This window comes from Anas platyrhynchos, chromosome 11 (assembly GCF_047663525.1).
Source record: "Anas platyrhynchos isolate ZD024472 breed Pekin duck chromosome 11, IASCAAS_PekinDuck_T2T, whole genome shotgun sequence".
NCBI lineage: Eukaryota > Metazoa > Chordata > Aves > Anseriformes > Anatidae > Anas > Anas platyrhynchos.
In genome coordinates this window covers 4482784-4501262 of record NC_092597.1, presented here as the reverse complement: position 1 = coordinate 4501262, position 18479 = coordinate 4482784, and the positions used below count along the sequence as shown (strand labels likewise).

At 38.9% G+C, this 18479-nt stretch overlaps 1 long non-coding RNA gene across 1 annotated transcript in view; it reads left to right on the top strand.

Moving 5' to 3' along the window:
* Window positions 1–18479, top strand: part of LOC101799056 (uncharacterized) — a 140248-nt gene that overhangs the window by 1142 nt on the left and 120627 nt on the right. Inside the window, exons 2-7 of the long non-coding RNA XR_011812148.1 lie at window positions 1046–1358; window positions 1718–2356; window positions 9509–9627; window positions 12428–12526; window positions 14677–17126; window positions 17833–17915. This is a non-coding gene — a long non-coding RNA (uncharacterized lncRNA). The remainder of the gene's footprint in view (window positions 1–1045; window positions 1359–1717; window positions 2357–9508; window positions 9628–12427; window positions 12527–14676; window positions 17127–17832; window positions 17916–18479) is intronic.

The following is an 18479-nucleotide window of genomic DNA, read 5'->3' as shown; positions in this document are numbered from 1 at the left end:
GTTACTCAGAAAGGAAAAGGGTTAGTTTTCTAATAAATCTCTTACGGACGTGTCTCCATAAACATTTGCAATCCCGTTATGCAAAATGACATTTTGAGGTGCCCATGTTGCTATTAATCATTTATTAGATGCAGGGCTAATGTTCACAGTTGTGAAAAACAAAGGCAAACTTGAAAATCGTGTTTCGCTTCATTGCATCTAATCCTTCCAAAATCTTGTTCCCTACATCCCTGTTGCTTGGCTAACACATGATCAGCCTCTCTAGTATACGCAAGATGAGGTAAGGTGATAAAATGATTATTTTTCTTCTGCAGTAAAATGGAACGAATAAACAATCTGGAAGCCACCATTAGAACATGAACACTCACAACTGCTGTTGCCCATTTCAGAACCTTCTGTGGCCTAATCTTTTATTTTACTTTTTATTATTTTTTTTTTTACCACAGTAAGAATGATTTTAATGGTCAACATTTTTAGAGGTGACAAGTACCTTTCAGAGAACAAATTATCCATGCTTTCTGAAACATATACCAAAGTAAAGTTATGGCAGCTGCTGCTCCTGTTTTACAGGAGGAAATAAAACATTTTGGTTTTGAAAGATTTAAGGATAGGATTTTCTTTCAAATCCCACTTTCCACCGTAATAATACAGTATGAATTTTCTTGTCTAAATTACCAATGTCCATTTCCCTAGATAGGTCAACCAAAAGGGTTTCATCATTAAGGTAAGCAGCTTCCTTGGCATTACCTGGCTCCTTCCCTTCGAGCTTATCACTTACTTACTCTTAGAACCTCAGCAAAGTTTCTAATATCTGCTGTTTCATTTCAATTTAGATAATTTTTTCGATGACGCACTCTTTTTTTTTTTTTTTTCCTGCTTTAAATTGCTCATAGAGCAATTCTGCCATTCTGATTGGAGTGACTTCTCTGGTACAACATGGTGCTTGCTGTGTAATTAGGAAAGCTTAGTTGTGCAATTTCAGGATTTGGAGGTTTTACTATGGTCTGGTTTTGCTATGCATTCAAGCTCTAATTCCTTTCTGCAGGCACCCCCTCTCCCTGCATATCTGAAGCAAAAAAAGAGCTTTTATTTTGGTGAACACTGAAGCCTACTTATTTTGCCAAGAAGTTGTGGGTGAGGTTGCTGTGCTCACACCCTCCTTGCAAAACACACCCCTGGAGAGAGCAACAAATAGAGGGAAAAAAAAAAAAAGTCTTTCAGCATGAGGAACCATGTGCTACAGATCTGCATGCTTGACCCAGTGCAAAAATACACACAGCCAGGCTGTGTTTTGGCCTCAGCATGGCTGGCTGCCTGGTCTAGGCTATTTCAGTCTGAGAGCCTTCTGCAAAGCTGAGGTGAGTCAACTAAAAGTGCAGATTTATGTGTGCTGCTGCATTTTTGGCTGCTGTTAAGGTAAAGCCCAAGCCCTTAGTAGTAAAAAAATATGTAAATATTTTTTTCAGAGTTTCTGAAGGAGAGAGAAGGGCAGAGGTTTGCTATTCAGGTCGCTAACACTAACGACCTGCCACTTTATGGGCTATGCCAAGTCTCCCATGGCTGCCCAAGCACAAAGCTCTTAGAGGGCGAGGTAGCTCCAAACTACAGCAGCCATAGTTCCTTTCCTGTTGTCCATATTCTGATGTAAACTAACTGTTACAAATCTGAATGCCCCCCCATTCAAATGAGGACTGTTTTATCTTGCTACTACTTAAAGCAAAAGGAGGTTGGGCTGTCTGGAGATCTGACTCCACCTGTGACCTATTTAGTGTCTGATGGACAGGCTGATGGGCCAGATGGAAGGAAATGTACAGTGGGATCAGCTTGTCTGTCTCTGGGCAGCAGGTGCTCTTCTTCCACAGGTGAGGTAGAATTTTAGCATTTCTGTATACCTGTACAGTGAATTTTGAATTTCTTTGGCTTCCTTAATTATATGTGCACATGCATTGTTTTTCTTCTAACTGAAGCTGTGAGCTACTATTTCAGTCCTAGATTGATATCTGTATAAAATTAGCACAATCGGGGGTTGAATGAGTGCACTCAGGCAGCCCTAGAGCTCATAGGAGTGCACCCTAGTGGTATAATTAATGTCCCAGTATGTGATCCTTGATAGAGCTTTGTGTTTTTCATGTGATGCTCTGTGTAAGTATACACCAGTAATGTTCCTGGTAGTAAGGCCTAATGTGCTGGGAAGCAAATTAAGTGAAGATGTTTTCATCCTCAGGAAAATCCCCAACATTTTTTTTTGGTAAATTAGTATTATCTTTATTTGGCAGAACAGAAGTGGAGGATGAAGATGTAACTGGCTGCCTGGACAACTACTGCAATGGGAGGCTGTGCTAGAGCTGTTCAGAAGGTTGGTTTCCACAGTCCTGTTCTTCTGATCGTGCTGCTCATATGACTCTTTGGAAGCTAGAGTAACTATCTGTGTAAAATGGTGGTCTCTAAAAGAGCTGGTAAAATAAACTCTCCTAACCTGGGATGTTCAGATATCACACTAAGGTGATGAGGTAGATATGTTACTGTTGCAGAGTTAAAATAAGTTTCTTCAGTATAACTCTATTATTCTTCATTTAAAAGATAAATACACAGTCATTGTCAGACCAGATATTCATTCCCCTTTGTCAGCATTTCATGGCTCACTTCCTAGATCTAGATAGATTGATGATAGCCGTTTAATATTCTCCACAAGTAGTGATTTGAGAGTTGCCAACTCTCATGATGGCTGCTGTTTTTCTTAAAGCATGAGCTTTCTGATTTACGTTAGCTGCACCAGAATCCTATCTTGTTTTCTTTCTCTCAAATAAATATTTGCAGAGAAAGCTTGAAAATGTGAATCTCAACTTCCAATGCTGTAAGACAAATAAACACATGGCAAAGTATTATTTTTCAAGCTAATTTCATGACTTGAGGAAGGGTTGGTGGGTTAATTCATGGTTTTAGGCCAATGAGAAGGGGAAGGATTTTGATTTCTGGCCCTCAGCTCCCTGAAGTACTTAAAGAGTGAAATGTTCTGCTGTGAATACTTCTGAAGATCCCTGGAAGATACAACTCAGTTGCAGCCCCTTGTAATGAACAGGAAAAGTGGTTGAGCTTTGAAGGAATAGTGTGTGTTAGCCAACACAAGCTGGTGTGAGTCAAATTTCTTCTAGAGCTCTTGGCCTTCGTGTTCTGGCCTTGCACATGTGATGAATATTTCTTTATTCACTCTAAGCTGCAAAGCTGTGAACAGTGTATGCTTGTTGGTGGTTCGTAGTTAGACTTCAGTGTTAATATGTCTCTGAGCTAAATGTGGGAAGCTTCCAGCTTTTCTGTTGTGCTGTTTGGCTGCTTCCAGCTACATTGCAGTCTCTGAGTGAGTGACGAGGTTATTTCAGACAGACCATGAAAAGCATTTGGGCTACAGAGTCAAGGGGAGGTAGGTGTGGTTGAGGAGTCATCTGAAGCTGCTGTCTTCTGTGGGTGTTTACAATTGTGGAATATTTTTTGTGTTAGCTGTGAAATAAAGTCATTCCTGATGGTCGTGTGGGTCTCATTTGCTTTGGAGCTTGGCTTGTATTCCTAGCCTGGCAAAGGCATAGCTTGACTTAGGCTACCCACAATGTCAAAAAAGGTAGAAATTCTTTGGTGGTAATTTTGCTTCCTTGTCCTCAGATGAATATCTGATGAAAAGAGAGTGTAGTATTGTCAGCTGGAGAAGATTGAATCTGCTCATTTTGGTGCCTGGGGGTTCCTCTTTTCCTATTGGCTCAATCATATAAAGTTGTGCCTCCCAACTTTGGGCCCAAAGACTTACTTGTCTCATTTAATCTGCTATCTCTTTGGCTACCGTGAAACTATAGCCCACTTCTCATGGTCTTAGTTTGCTCACTGGATGATTTGATCATCTGTTCAGGACATCAAAGGAATCTGTCAAACTGAAAATGAAACTTTCCAGGTTATTATTATTATTAAGATATAAGTCAGAAAGGTCTTCTCCAGTAGTATTTGAACTCTCCTCTATGCATTAACTGTTTTATTTTGGTTAAAAGTTCTCATTAAGACAACTGGAATGTATCATAAATGCCAGTGCTTTTGGTATCACAGAAATGGACGTCTCATGCTGGTTGACTACCTAGACTGATTACTTCAGAAAACCTTATCTCAAAGGCTAGAATAAGTCTATTTGTACTGCAGTCCTCTTTTAGAAGCAAAACAGCTACCAGAGCAGGGCTGTTACTAGCCAGTAATTAGTCTTATCAAATGCTGTAGAGAAGCTTCTTCGTATAAATTCTTGTTTGATATTGAAATATACCCAGTCTTTAGAACATCTTAAGGCTGTGAAACTCAGAAGGCTGCATATAGTCTAAAAAGGATGGAGAATTGTGGGTGCTCTGCGAATACATCAGGCATGCTGGAGGCATGTGAATAAAGAGCTTGTGTGCAGGATGGCCAAAAATAAAAGGAGCAAAATGTTGAGGTTTATGAGTGGAGACATATGGATAACAGTAACTTTGCACCATGACCACTTGAGGCTGCTCTGTTCTATACCTACCATTCCATCAGTTTGTGAATAGACCAAAGATGTGCCCTCCTCTTCTATTCTAGTGCAGCGTTGTATCAACGGGGCAGGTAAATTCACCAGAAAACATCTGGGAGAGTTAAATACTGTATTCAAGTATTTCTTTAACACAAGCTCTTTTTTTTTAATTATTATTTTATTTTTTTCCCCCTGAAATATAGGAAAGGCAAGGTCTTTTTTCTCTGGACAAAGGAGAACCAAAAACCTAAAATGGTTCCTTGCTTGCAATTTCTAAACTCTTCTTCTACTGCCAGTTTTATACACCACAGAGTTCTGGTCCCTCTCAGGTTGACTTTTGCTTCCCCTTCTGTGTTGTTGTTGCTGCCCTTTCTGTTGACTCTAAAGAAAACCTTGTGCTAGTACTTACTCTGGAGTATATGCTTCCCCTCTTGTTTAAGATGTTTTCTATGGCTTTTTTACTTTGGCTCTGCACTCTGGCTGTCTTGAGACTTGGCTTCATTCCCTGCCTGCCATCATTTTGGTGTAGTTCCCTTATACTGTTTTGGAGATGTAGATGTTCATCACTGTGTGATGAAGCCTTTGTGTCACAGCCTCTGCGGTTTTAGTGAGTCTCCTGGGTTTGTTGAAGCTTTGTTGTTATTTTTTTTGTTGCATTGCTAATGAAACTGTTGCTTCTCTGGCAACTTTCAGCTGACCTTGAGTTTGTAAGTACTTAGGAATTTACATTCTACATAAATAAAAATGGAAATCATTATTCTTATGATTATAATATTATGGTTATTGCCTGCAAGTTTGTAACCTCAGTGATATCTCAGGAGATGAAACAAACTCTCAGTACATAAGCATTTGTATACAAACAACATCAAATCATGTTTTCTCTAATGTGATTGCTTCTTTTCATGTATTCCTATAACTAAACAAGCATTAGAAAAATAATTATTATTGACATATCAGAGAAGGGACACATTTAATTCTGTCTTACAGGCTACCAAGTTGTTTCACCAGATAACATCAGCATGTACTAGCATTATTTACAATGTAATAGGTGTTGATTTGAGGATGTTTTTGTGTTTCAGAAATTGATCTGTAAACAAATGTGTTGTAAAAAAAATTAAAACAAACAAACAAAAAAACCCCTGCTTGTTTATGTTGGGTTATGTTGCTGTGCATCAGCCTAGAGGAGAGTCCTTGTGTTTTAAAATACCTTTGGTTTTTGGTGCAGTATCTGTGATGCTAACCTTTTGTTACTTCAACATTGTGTGTTATGATAAGCTCCTTTAAATTCTCTTTTCCTCCCATCACCCCTGTGCAGCCTCAGGGGTGAAGCTAGGGGGATGGGGGCGAGCAGTTTGCTTGCTTGCTCCATGGGTGTGCTTTTCGCTCAAGTGAAAAAGGGGGGAGCAGAGAACACCCCCCAGGGAGCTGGAGGAGGGGCCTCTGTGGCAGCCTGGCTAGACAGTGAAGCATAAGACTGTTGCCTCTTCTGCAATGAAGAGGGAGAGCAACGAATTGAAGAGCAGATAACTCTGGTAATATATATCTAAGTGGCAGTACGCCAAAAAGATGGTCTGAATAGATAGCTCTGTGAACCTGGAATTTACAAACGCTGGCTGAAATTCAGCTGGAACTCCTTGGTTCTCCCAGTTTACACTTTGGGTAGAGCTCATGTAAATTATATCCAGACTAATACACAAGTTATGTGTGCAGACGCCTGTCTTTCCTCTGGAAACACTGTAAGCTCTGCATGAAATGAAGGAACAAAATCAATTCTGTGCTTCTGTCAAGGAGATGACAGAACTATTACTGTTCAAACTGAGCAGCACAGACAACTGAAGCATAAAATTCTTGCAAACTCTGAGAATGTCTCTTTAGAGAGCTTTGGTGCAGTCCCTCCACTGCTTTCTCATGAGAGATCTCATCAACATAAATGCAGTTTTGTATTTTTGTACGAGGACTTAGTTTCTTCCAAGCTCACATAAACTGATGGTGAGTCACTACTGATTATCCCTTCACAATGCTAACTTTAAAAAGCTCCACCGTGAAATGAAGGTTATTTAAAACTTTACATATTTTCTGGGAATTGCTTAATATGCAGACAGATATTTTAATTATGTATGACACATATTTTAATTTTTTAAGACAAATTATGAGTTTTTATTATACCTTAAATAATAAGTATATTGATAGCTTAATTTCTAGCATAAAATGTATAGATAATACTGTATCTTTCACAAGAAGCATATTGTAGCTACAAAGAGACAGATGTGATAGGGCTGAAACTTTTTCCCTCAGCATAGAACAATTGTTATATCTTTATGTTGCTCCATGCTGTTCCTCATATTCTCAGATATTCTAAATTCCTTATAATTTAAGAGTTTTCTCATCCATTTTAAATGCTGCTAGCTTACGTGTTTGTCTCCCCACCACTGGAAGCATAATTTCTTAGTGATCAGTCATCACTGATAAACATAATCAGCAATCACGAAGACAATGTACATAGTATGTACAAATTTACACGACTTCTTCCATGCTCTGTTCTCTTTGTAAGTAGATGACTGAAATGGCAGCCAGGTCTCCAGCTGCTGTCCTGCTCCTGCTTTACAAGAAGGCTCTTTCAGTGCTGACTGGTTTGCTGATATATGTTTTTATAAACAATTTTCAGTTTACTTTTTTTTCTGAATCAATATTAAAGGTTCTGTCAATTGCAGAAGGTTTCTCAGCTAGAGCAAGTCTTCAATTTCTCAGTGCTAGCAGAGACAAAGCCTTCTGGTGGGGGAAGAAAAAAATGACAAATTTCTACTCCTCCTGTCCCTTCACTGCTGCTGCTGGTTCTGCTTACCATGACAAGCTAAGAAAGCTGTTTTGGAGCAAGCACTGAGCTTGCTTTCTTCTGTGGTCCAAGTGCTTGGTAGAGTCACAGAGCTAGAGAGCAGTCGGTCTTGTGCAGCAGCTGGTATTGTTTGGTGAGTCTGTATGCAACAGCCTTGTCTCAGAATCTCACATATCAGACATATTGTTAACATAAGAACAGACTTAGTGGATCATGTCACTGCTCAGTTTAGTCCGGTCCTGTTTCTGGCAATGGTAATAGTGCTGTTCTAACAGTGTAAGGTGAGGGCAGACGTGTTTGGATACGTTACCAGTCTGCTCTCTTCAACTTCAGCCGCAGCCCAGGATTTGTGTATTTGTGTTTGGCAGGCTTTCTTGATAGGCTTTTTTCCTTGTGTCAACTGGCGTATTCACTTTTGAACATGTGAAGCAGTTATTATCTGTAGCACCCTGAGGCAATGAGTTCCACAGGCTGACTACAAGCAGCATGAAGCAACACCTTTCTTTGTTAGTTTTCAACCTGCTTTCTCATCATCCAAGCAGTTGTTTCCTCTCTCCTTGCATTAGAGTAGACACTGAACAGTTTTTCCTTGCTATCCTTTTCCACAACATGCAGCTTCTGTTTTATTTCCCCCCTCAGCCATCTGTTTTCCAGAGTGCGTGTAACTGTGCTGTGTGCAGAAATAATTTTGTTCCTTTAGTTATCCTTATTGGCCTTTGTACCTTTTCTATCTCTCCCTTTGTGAAAGGGAGCTCAGTATTGAACATGATATTCAAGATGTAGCTATTCTGTTGAGTTATAGAATGGCATAAAGATATCTTCTGTTATTTTTCTTATAATTCCTAATATTTGTTTGCTTTTTTTTTTGTTTGTTTGTTTTTGTTTTTCCCTTTCCAGTGCTACTGGGCATTCAGTTGATGCTTTCACTGCATTACCTTTGTATGTTCAGTACTTCTTCCTTGAGTGAGAATAGGTGGTTTGGAGTATTTTATATTGTAAATATAAAGCTTTGATTTTTCCTTTCTTCAGTGTTTTGTTGCTGAATTTCATCTGCGACATTGAGAAATGTGTAGTTAAATGGATGGATTTTTTTTCACCATCATTTCCTGCTGAGGAGGAAGCAGTTGTGAACAGCTTCAGCTTTGTGATCTTCCTACACACTTTCCCCAATTATATCACTTCCATTAGCTGGAAATGCGTTTTTATTTGGTAATGTTTAAGAGTTTGGGCTGCTGGGCTAGGACAGCGTATAGCCTCTCATCATGCTTTTCTGGAGTTTATGCCCACTGAAGCCAATACAAAATCTCTGAGAATCAAGGAGAGGGTCTTATGTTTTCCTATTGAAAACTGAGACACCAAATGCAGTCCTCTGCTCAGTCTGAGGGAGGAAACAGTGTCTTCTAGAGAAGAGTTGAATGTGTGCATCTGTGCTCCCATGGATCTTGCCCGACCCTACTTTTGTTGATGAATCAAATGTAGAAGAATTTTTGGTGATATTCATCTGTCCCAGAACTTGTTGTTTTTCAGGTAGTGGAAAATGCTGCCTCTTTCTTCTTTACCTTCTGTGCCTGTTCTGATTCTGGGACATGCAGTGCACACAAACCAAGTGTTTGGTCTGTTTGTTCATTTCCCTTTTTCTCTTGAATTGACCTTTGAGTGTGCCTACTTTTGATTCTTCTCAGTTTAACAGTTCCTAGTTTTGAAGAGCCTTCTAATTCAAGGTGAGGGAGACTTTTCACAGCATGCACTGCACATTCTTCAGTTCCTCACTGGGGTCTGTGTAAAACTGCCTCCTCTTAAGCCACTTCTTTTAACTTTTGTTCTGTTTGTATTTCCTTTCCGTCCAGTGAGTTGATGCTCCTGGTAAGAGAGCTTGCACAAATTTCCAGCTTTCAAGACAGGACAAATGATTGCAAATATTTTAAAACAGGGCTTTAAAAGCCCTGCTTGGAAATGCTTTGTTTTGATCTGTTTTCTGATTTGAATATTTCTTTCAATTTTACAGAAGCAATAAAGAAAATTGTGCAGATTTAAACCAACTTTTAAAATGCTCAGTTTGGTTGCTTTGAGTTATTGAATATTGGATCTGCCTAATGGGATATCCTCTGTGCAAGAGTTTGAATGTATTAGGCTCCAATTCTGTTCTGTAATTGTAGGTGTTTGACCTTTGGGTATTTGAGGCTATCCTACCTGCTTTCCATCTGCTGCTCTGGAATGGGTCCTGCTAGCCTCATGTGAATGTCCTGAGTACTCTGCAGGCCCAGTACGTATCAAGGTAAGTAATATTTAGATATACGAGTTGAGCACTTTACCCCTTGTCAGTTTTTATAATTTATATTTTAAAAAATAAAGCCATCTGCTTCTACTCATCTTCCTTTTCTGAAGAGCCAAGCAGCATTATGCATAGAACCTTATTTAGGGCAAAAAACTGTCCCTGTGAACTGCTATCATCTGTTGGAGCCATGCACTCACTTCTGTGCAAATCAGCTTATTGCTGTGAAGTTGTGCCAGCTCTGACCAAACCGCAAAAGAGTTATTAAATATTACAAAAAGTTTCAGTGAATTCCTGCATCTCTCTTTACCATGCTCTCAGCATCCCCAATTCTAAAAGTTAAGAGGCAGTCACAGGTCAGATCCGGTAGCTCTAAACTTCTTTGTTAGTTCTTTTGTAGAAGATGTGGAGCAGTGAAGCTTAAGGAAGAGAAAGGACTGTTGCAAACTTGCATAAACAAATGTTTTGGGTTTGACTTCCAGAATGACTTGGAACATATTTATTTATTTTTCCTTCCCCTACCATTGTTAAAGAACTGTATTTATGAATGTTACAAGTTTTTCCTGACTTAAATAGAAAATTGCAGTACGCATGTGCCTGTGCTGGAATTTGGGGCCAAGAAGTCTGTGACTCTTGGCTGATTGAAATATAAATTCTGTTGTCTGGAAAATCAAGATCGAAATGCAGCCCTAAAGACCTATCAGTGCAGGATTTGTAGCGCTGGAGTGCTGTGGGAGAGGGAGGAAAATATCGTTGCTTGAGAGTGCTAAAAATGAATGGGAAAAAAAAATCAAACAATGTTTTTATTAAGGTATTTGCTGAAGCTACAGTGAAACAAGAAAGTTTTGTCTGTCAGCCTTCTAGTGCTGGCAGGACAGTAAAGACAGCAAGGTAAATCCATATGCCTGGTATTTGGAATGAGCAAGCAGGGGCAAATTAGAAGTGGTGGCCACTCACAAACTTACTATCCTGTGCGTTTTGATTTTTAATAAGATCATGGTTGCCTCTTAATGTCTTTGTTACATACTGAGAGGATACTTCAGTGTGTTTCTATTTGTATAACCTATTATTTCAAGACCCCACCCTCTATTCACATGCTTACCTCTCGCTAGTGCTAGTACTATGTACTATAAATGTAACTGAAATGCATGGGATACATGGTTATGTAGTGCTTTGCTTGGGCAGTATATTTAGCAAATTGTGTAGTCAAATGATTATGTTAGAATGAATGGTTGATGTCTAGTACACAAATAATTATGACACTATACTTACTATGTATGAGTTGGAGCCATAGCTGATTTCAGTGACAGATGGAAAACTCCACTGAACCTTTTATTGGCCGTATGCCATTTCTGACTGTTGGCCAACAACAAGATTTGTTGCTAATATATAATGATTTAAGCAGTAAAAAGAGCAGCTGCACTTTGATTTTTCGGTGCCTTTAGTACAGGTTTTCCTGGAGCTTTTAAATCTGTACTGCTGCTTTCTAATGCAAAACTGTCACTTCTAGTATGTGAGAAGAGACTTTATCTTCTCAGCACTCTCTGGGTAGAATTTTATATTTTGATACTTATAACTAAAGCTCTCTTCTGCCTTTTATTGCATTATTAAGGTGACAGCATGAAAATCTCTTTGCAACATAGGGATAGGAGTGGTTTGTAAGATGGCTCTGTTGTGTAGTACCACAACAGAGTTGTTTGTTTGTTTGTTTGTTTATTTATTTATTTATTGTGTTTTTGGCTGTCAGTAAGTCTTTTATTTTACAGCCTGCCAGAAGACTGGGAAAACAGCATTACTCCAGATGTTTTGAAAGTTGTCTTCTCTGAACATAGTTCATTGAGAGGACCTGCACCATATTACCAGGACAGTATTTGGAAATTTGAGTATGTGAATATAAGCTGCAATCATTACCTATGCAGAACATGTCACTGTTTCTGTTGCTGCTGGCAGAGGAGAAATCTTGCTGCCACATAATGTTTTGACATTCTTTTGTACTAAAGAGGGTTCCACTGCTGTCCTTTGTTGATGTGCTCATTCCAATATCAGTCCAGAGAAAAACAAGATTGGCATCTGGAGAGCAGAACTGTTCTGGCCATGTGCCCAGAAGCAGAGAGCATGGTAAGGGAGGTACATAAGGAAGCATATTCCAATAGAATTTCATGTATATTTTGGGAGGAAAAAGAACGCTTCATTTTATGAAAATTAGTATTATACAAGCTTGCATACAAATAAAACTGGCCAAACCCTTGACTGTCCTGGGGAGTGTCAGTCTTTGCTGCATTAAGAAGCACTCTAAAGATCTCTAGGACATGTTTGACTGATACTGTTGGTCCAATAACAGTCATCATGTTGCTTCTGTGCCAGAGGAGGTATGAAGTGGTCCTTACATAAAGTGTTTTTCCCTGTGGAAGGCAGGCAGGTAGGGAAGAGGACAGTTAATATACCTGTATGCTTCTTTTATCTTCTTGGAAATGTGTAAGAAATGGTACAAATGTTGCTCTCCCCTTTCCATGCCAGCTGGTATGGAGAGAGATGCAAGGATTCAGGTTGGTGCCTGGAACCATGGTTTGGTTCCTGACCAGTTTGTGGGACATTCTGTGGGTTGGCCTGGCTTGTGCAGTCTAGCCTTAGTGAAGACAATGGCAGTATTTCTAAGCCATGTTATCTGGCTCTGGCTGACTGCTCTGCTTGATTGGATTGCCTCTGGGTCTCGCACATGCCTGGTAATGCACAATTATGATGCTGTCTGTACTGCTAATATACTCTTGCATTGTATCAAAGACCACTTTTACCATCTGCCTAGGTACATTGCTGTCTGTTGCCAGAGCACTTGTTCCCCATTGGGTAAGCCAAGTGATTCATCCATGGAAAACTGAAAACTCATTTATTTCTCCACCCAAAGGTAAATAGCACACAAGCTAACCAAAGGAAGGGTCTCTGTGGGTTTTTTGCATCTTTCACCTTTTGTTGTGGTGCCAGGTGACTCTAGATCTTGCAGATTAGATTGGCCACTGTCTGCGTGCTCTGAAAGTGTGTGCTAGTTGGCCTAGCTCATTCCTTCCTTTAACAGACCAATGTTTTGGTATGATTGTTTATTTGTCTCAGATCTTTTTTTTTTTAATTATTATTTTTTTTATTTTAAACTTTGGAAAAGGAGCAATGTCACAATTCTGGCTGAAGACAGATTGCTTCTTCATTGGTAATAGCCTGTCTATTGTAGTTGGAATTTGCTGGGATGATCCCTATCTAGGTTGTAGCTTTTCTTTCCTGTCAGATTCCTCCTCCACCACTCTTTGATCTTACCTACAGAAAGCTGTCCATCTCAAACAATCGAATGGAACTATGCAAAGTATTCGTAAAGTGATACAACTATCCCCCACTTTGTTCCATCTTGGAGAGCACTGTACCTGTGTGAAATCCACATCAGTCATAGTGATAGCAAACATTGTAACCTGTTATTTGTACTGGAGTTGAGAAATGAAAGATAGATATAACTGAGAGGTTTACGGCTGGCTGTGTCAATCTGAAATGGTACCTGCTAGAACCCAGTGATGATTTTTGCAGTGATGTGGGTGCCCATAATGTATCATCAGTGAGCTGCATGCACTTTCAAAATGTCCTGTACTTTTTTTTTTTTTAATCCTTCATAGCTGGTGTGTGTCATCTTGTGTATGTGTGCAACACAGGCCGAGCACCTTGTTCTGTTTCTGGCTGTTTTTACGCATTCTTGATGCTACCTTTGCCTGGTGTCTTGTGATAAGTCGAGCTGAGTCTAATGCATATGTAGAACAGCTGCTCTGTTATTTGTTTTATTTTTCCCCTCTCCCAGGATTGAGGGACTCTCATCCAGGTGTTTGTGGTTAGGTGCAAACTGTTGATTGTAAAGCACTTGTGCTTTCCTTATGTCGTACAATTCCCTAAAGCCCATTAATGTGGCTGACTGCATCATCTGCCCTCTTTGTAATGTTTGCTGGCATTAATGTATGTTGGTCTGAAACCTAGTTAAATGAGGTCTTATCCTTTTCTTAAATTTTTATTGTTTAAAGGCTACAGCTATTTTCAGATGATTTATGTCCACACAGATTATGCAAAACTAAGGAAAAAGGGGTATTTTAAAATCTTTTGGTGGCAGTGAAGAAGGTGGTTCCTGACCACCCGGTCATTGTCATGTGCTTGCTGTTAATGTGTATAGACAGTTGTGTGTGCAGTCATATAGGAAAGAATGAGATAACTGCAAATGATGGAAGTGAAGTTCTGCAGTTTCCTTTTACTTCCCTCAATAAATTTGTTTTTGCTTCTTAAAAAAAAGAAAGATCTTTGTCTGATAGGTGTACTGTGGATAATGTTTAGCTGTGGTTTGTGATGTTTCCTCATGATCTTATTGCATGACAATACCGGTGATTTACAAGGTCAAGGTACTAGTCCAATGAGCATTGGGATTGCAGTGTATGACGCAATTAAAAATGTGACAATAGGGACAGAGTGATGACTCCTGAGATGACACATACAGAAATCAAAACGCTTTGTTAGAAAGCAGGACTTGTTGGTGTCAACTGGTTACACCAATCTGTTCTTTTTAGACTCAGCAAGCTCTCATTGTGATGGGCATGACTCATGTCTGGCTGAATGCCGTAGCTGCAATTTCTGTTCAGTTGGTGTTCAGGCAAAATGTGTGTTCAGATCTTCAGGCAGGTCTTTGCTGAGTGGTTTTGCCACACGTCTTTAAAATCTCTGCTCCCAGCACTGCATTAAGGCAGGTAAAGCAATAGTGGATGGTTAATATTTTGGTAACTAATGCACTTTTCCCTTTCATAAATAGGGAAGCTTTTTTTTCATTGAAGATTTGTGATGACTTGGAGGAGAACACAAAAGTCCTATTGTTCTTGACTCTTCTACTTCCATTGTGCTTTCTAGGGTTTGTACTATCAGCACCTGCCACTTGTTAGGTTTGCTCCAAACACATGAATTACCTTATTTGTTCTTAAGCAGATCTGCTTTTTCCTTGCCCTTTGACAGCTCACCCACTAGTTTTTTGTCTGTTTTGTTATACAGCTGTGACACAGATATGTGTCATGTGAGCCTGTATGCACGCAGGTGGATACTTCACGGCTATCTGGAGACAGGGACTGTGCAAAGCCTGGAAAGCAGCATGACCAACAAACACACAATAGCTAGATGGGACCCAGGAGCACAATTAGTTGGCTCTGCTAATGCCACGCTGGAAGAATTTAACTATCCCTTGCCGTGTCTGTGGCCTTTAAATGGGGATGCTGTTGGTGTTCTGCAAAGAGGTAAAAAATAAAAAATAAATTGTAGGGTCCAAAGATAGATGTTTCTTGAGAAGTGATGATCTTGATTATGCTTTACATGGCAGTCAAAACAGGAACAAATGATCGAGTGTTTTCTAATGGCTTTGACAGGAGATGGCATCTGTTGAGGTCCAGGTGGATTTATTAGTGGATTAAGCTTGTCTCCCTAGAGCTTGCAGCTATCACGTGCTGCCTTATTCTGTGTTCCCTACTGGAATATATAAAAGTGCTGTGTGCAACTGGTATTTAATAATTGTTAACAGTGTTAAGGAAAATATGTAGTTCTTACTTCCACGTTGATGATAGATACACTTGTATACATACACTTATACATGTACATTTTTATGTAGGTAGAATGTATATAGTGAATAATAAAATAGGTGATCGAGGATTGGATTCAGGTATTGTAAATACCTTACTTTAGTTTACTTCTTCTACAATGAGTTTGATGCACTATATAATTAAACTATTTCATGAAAGAAAATTTTAACTACAAATCTGGCAATGTTTAGTTCCTAATCTCAAAGCTGCCACTACAGATCCAGATGCCTGGGAACCATATCCAGCTACAGACAAATATCAGGTGCAAGTAGAGTGGTTATTAATTAGCAGTTGTGCTTATGAACATTTGTAGATATTCAATTTTTTTTTCCATAGTACAACAACTAGACTGTTTAACTGCATAGGATGAATGCAGATAGCAAAGCTCTTTTGGGGGGTGGCATGGTGTGTGTGTAGTTATGTTTAGACAGCAATATGACCTACAAGCTGACCAGTGTGGAAATACTGCTGTCATCTGTGACATGGAATCTTATACCACTTATGTACGTTGGACGTAAAGGGAGCATCTACCTTTAACCAAAGTGATAGCTCCTGTGCGTTTGCAGCAGAAAGAACCATGCTGTGTCAAGTTCTGGAGGGATGTAATCTACTCTTAATAAAATCCTTGAGTTTCTAGGTCGTTGCGGGTCTAGCAATCTTTATGTGAGTAAATAATGCTTACTGCCATAATACTTTGTTTGAAAGCAAAATAATCACAGCCAGATATTCTTAAATATTTTGTCCTCTGGTTATCAGATTGTAGGATTTGACATTAAAATTGCACATGTAGAACAGCTGATGTTCATCTGAGGTTTCTGGCTGGTTAAGGTACATCTCTACCTCTGCACACCCAAATATGTAGTGAGGACATTTGGAGAAATTAAGAATTTCCAGAAAGCAGTGTTTCATCACAATTAATGTTTATCTCCTCCTGGTGACAGTACTTTGGGATATCAAAATGAATGACAGAAATGAAAGCAAAACAGCTGTTGTTTGACTGATAGTGTTGAGCATAAATGTGAAATAATTTAGAATGGGTATCTGTGTAAGACTTTATATATAGTATTTTTGATTTGTACAGTTTTTTAATCCTTTTCCTCTGTTGACCTTGAAAGCACTGGTTGGTTATTAGTAAAATATACACCTATTTTCAGGGTTTAAAATGGAAATGGAGATCTTGCAATAATTTGGCTAAAAGCTACCAGAGCATTCAAGCAGCTGTCAGAATTTTAGGAGAAACCATATTAAGCAAAACCAAGCTGTAGCTGTTTAAATGATAGCTATGCTGACTGTATTTAGATACCTGGGTAGGTGGCACTTTGGCTGGCTTAATTCAATGGCTACAGATATGAATTATTAACAAAATACAATTTGGTGACAGCTTACACACTATGGGCCAGAGACTCTTCTCAGTCCACATGTGCAGCTTGTATTATATCCAAATTAGATCCATTTATAATTCTACTCTCCCTCTCCCCTTTCCCTAGCTCTCTCTCTCACACACACACTCTCACTCGCTATTCTCTACAACCTGCATTTGTGACTTAGTAAAGCCCTGATGTTAGTCCATCTAATTACATGTTTGGGAGAGCATTGACACTATCACCTTATGGACTCCTTATGAACATAAGTGGCTGATTGAATACTCACAGCAGAAATAGCAGCAGCAGTACTGTTACCTAAACCATAACTGTAGTTTGTTTAAATGGTGGGCTTTACCTTTGGAAGAAACATTCATCTTTTGATCTGGATGGCTAAGTGCTGTGAATTCTTAGTCTGTCAGGGCAATGGATATGTGCCAGAATGTGCCCCATACCCTTCCTGGGTCCTAAAGGTCATTCATTTTTAAGGCAGAAGCAGTCTGTAGTATTGGTAAGTAATTTGCTTTTTATTTGCATTTATTTTCCCTTCTAAGTTGTAAATGGCTGTGTGGCTGTTGCTTTCTTTAACTCTGTCAAAAACTCTGCATTCTCTGAACCTTGCTTTGAAAATGCATGCAGCCTCAGTGAGTTGCATATTACAGAATTATCTTTCTTGGTTTCTGTTGGCTGCAGAATATGCATCTTATCTAAATATTTACAGTAGACATAAAAGCAAGTTCTTTTTGTGAAGTTGAACAAAAGGGTGAAGTGGCACTAGTGCACTTAAATATTGGTTGAGGAAACAGTCTCCCTCTGTTACTGGGTATTACCTGAGTTTTAAAAACCTTCTCAGGCAGAGTACCCAAGCAGAGGGAAGCAACTCTAGAGCTTTTGTGATGTATTCTTTTTTATTTTTTTCTTTCTTGCTTGCTTACTTTTTTTTTTTTTTAAATTTATTAATTTATTTTAACTTTTCAACCCATACATGCCTGGAATTGAGCTTAGTAACTAGCAATATAAATAAATGCTGGTCCATCTTCTCTTGCATGTTTGAAATTGTCCCTCTGAAATGCTACATACTGAGTGCTATAAAACATGGTAACTTATTTAGAAATGCATACAGTATTCTGTTTGGAAACACCATCTGGATCTGCAGTATTTCATAAACACCTTCATCTCTTTTTCTCTCTCTCTCTTTTTTTTTTTTTTTTTCCCAGGTATTCTATAATATTCTGTTAGAAAAATACTTTGTGGTGGAAAGTAATTCTGAATGGGATGGAAAGACTAGATTACCTGACAGGTATTTTTCTATCTAGTGTTTCTTGTAGCAATAAAGCATAAACATCCCTTTTCAGTTGTGCAACAATACTTTTTGATGCTACTGTTGTAATGACTTTCTTTGAAATCTGGATGGGCTTCAGAGGGCACAAATGAACTGAGAAAATGAAGGTAAGAAAAAGGGAAAGAAATGGAGATTAGCTAAGCAGTCTAGGGAACTTTTTTTTTTTTCTCACTGCTGGTGCCTGTTTCTGAAACTAGCTGAAATGGCTTTAACCCCTATAAGCAGTGCAATTGGAGGTGGTTTCAAACTGTGAATGTGGATTCTGATGTTAACAGTGAAATTACAATCCTAGAACTCAAAGTGATACCCACCATGCTTTCACTTCATTCTGTCATTAATACGTGATACTCATGTCTGAATGAGTAACCGTGCCTTGTCTCTTATTTTTATTTTTTATTTATTTTTTTCTTGCTTATAAAAGTATTTGGAATATTCAGACCTAAACTTGGTTTCAGCTTAGTTCTGACTGAATTAAGCTCCAGGCTGTTTTGTTTAGAGACTTTAAAATAGGCCTTAATCCCG